Source organism: Aplysia californica, unplaced genomic scaffold, assembly GCF_000002075.1.
Source record: "Aplysia californica isolate F4 #8 unplaced genomic scaffold, AplCal3.0 scaffold00374, whole genome shotgun sequence".
In the NCBI taxonomy this organism is placed as follows: domain Eukaryota; kingdom Metazoa; phylum Mollusca; class Gastropoda; order Aplysiida; family Aplysiidae; genus Aplysia; species Aplysia californica.
Window position 1 is genome coordinate 329,423 of NW_004797644.1, and position 2,487 is coordinate 331,909.

Sequence of the window (2,487 nt, forward strand, 5' to 3'; positions counted from 1 at the left end):
CACTGCTCCTTTAGACTGTTTCTTCTCCGGGAAAGGACTGCATGATCAGGTTGTTGATTCTGTCTACTCTGTCTACTTCTGTGTTGGTGGGACAGATGATGCAGCGGGAAGCCAGACAGTCAGGATTTGTGCTAGACTGCGAGTTATGGAAGACAAAATTTATCAACTCTCGTTCGCTCTTTACTGTGTTTTCATCTGGCAGTTTTATCGCAAACTCCCCGATTTGCTTGCATACATTGTTTTTGGAATTACCAATGTTCAGTAGATAGTTGGAGAAATCAGCAGTCTCACCTGTAAGCAAACCCCTCATGTTTAACATGCTCCCACAGATATGATGATTTCAGCTTTGCACTGATTATCTGTGATCTTGAGCCATGGCGAACTACTGGTAGCATCTGGCGCCAGTCACACGACATCAGCACATTTAGCCCACCGAAAAGAGAGTCATTCCCACATAATAATGTCTCGAAGTGTTCAGTCTATGGCTTCAAAGATGTTTTTGTGGCCCATCGATACTTCATCAATGAAGAGCAGCTCTGTTTGGCGTAATAAAGTGCCACTGGCATCTTGTGGACTCACACGGCACATGGACTGTTCGTTCACACTCAGGGGTATTTTGCATCTGCTGTGCAATGTTCTGCAATTTGAGAGCAGAGTTGCCGCAATCCTGACAGAACTGTAGCAAGGGCGATCTTAAAGGAACGGACAGCCGCAAGAATCAGGTTTATAGTGTCTATTTCATGAAAATCGTATTAATTGAAAAAGCAAAACAGGACAAAAAAATATCTAAAAACTTAAAGAAGATGCTTCTTGCATTGCTGGATCCTTCTCAGTGTTATCATCGAGCAGTCCAAGTTGGTTGCATGAGTCTTGATAAGATGTGTAACTTGATCCATTTAATGTTTTCAGATCTTGGTTGTTCTCCCTCAATGTGACTGTGTTCTGCAGGTGGCAGCTGAAAGTCTTTATGCAGATCCAACCGATCATTATCAAGAATGTGCTGAAGTTGTAGCAACACTTATTTCCCAATCTGCGGATTCAACTCGGTGACCTTGTCTCTCATCATGATGTCCTGGCATAGGTCTAATTTGTGCTTGTGACAAAATGAGAGAGGATCAGCTGGGCGGCAATAGATGAGAATGGTTGTTAAGGCAAGACGTAACTGGGGTCCAAATCTTATGGAAGATGCTTCTTGCATTGCTGGATCCTTCTCAGTGTCATCATCGAGCATTCCAAGTTGGTTGCATGAGTCTTGATAAGATGTGCAACTTGATCCATTTACTGTTTTCAGATCTTCAAAACTGATTGCCCCAGGCTTGTGGTGAAGTAGAAGTCGCAAGTAGTAGAGCTCTGCCTGGCGTGGACTGAGCGATACAATTGAGACGCGCCCAATGCAGTCAGTTCTACATTCCTCTGGATTATCTGGGTTTTTCACACCTCGTTTCCTTCTCTGCCACTTGTGATCTTTGTTATTTCAAGTGAAATTGTGGGGAGTGTGCGTATAGCTTGTCCAATCCAAATACATTTTTTCAGACAACTTATGACTGCACACGTCATTTTTTATCAAACAGTTGCCAGTCGTCATGTATCGATTTGTCTAAACTAACTGTAAGCGAATGATTCTGGAACAGGTATTAAGTTTTCTCCTTTTCTTTTTGTCAAAAATAAATGATTTATTGGCGACGTACAGTGTGACTCGTATCATGTCTTCCTACTTCGTATCTAAGATATACAAGATGAAGCTGATTATTTTCTCTATCTGTATTATGGCTCATTGCTTGCGCAAAGTATTTTGTTTACTTCATTATCGTGTATATAAAAGGTAGTTCGGCTTATTTGAACCAAAGAAAGTAAAATAAAACTTAAATGAAAAATGTTTGAGAATTGTACAGTCTAGTTTATTTTTTTTACCTCTGATGGACACATAGAAACAAGCCACTCCTGTAAGTGAAAAGTACTTTTTTTTCCATAAACCTATAACGTTGAAAATCGTATTCATTGAAAAAGCAAAACAGGACAAAAAATATCTAAAAACTGAAAGGCTCAAAGTAAATAGAATCAAAAGTTATTCACAAAACAAATCTGTGATATTTTCGAGGTGGACAAGCTATAGACAAAGAACAAATGGAAAAAACTAAAGAACACACGTTGTACAATAAGCTGATATTTATTATATACTCTTTGATGATCTCTTCTGGCATACACGCAAAGCTCAAAAGATAGAGGTAATACTTACAAACATAAACCAGTACATGCCTGAATAAGTACACTGATATCAAGATGCAATATCGCCGTAAAAAAGTGACAGCACTTAATCATATAATGCAAGGTCTTTTAAGCACATATAGGAGCAATCAATGTAGCCTTTTAAACTTGATTATAAAAAAATATATTAGAATTATCTTTGCTGTTTATTTGTAACAATCTTTTTTTCTGACATAGGACCAACTTGATACTGACTTTTAGGATTTGTGTGTGTGTGTATAT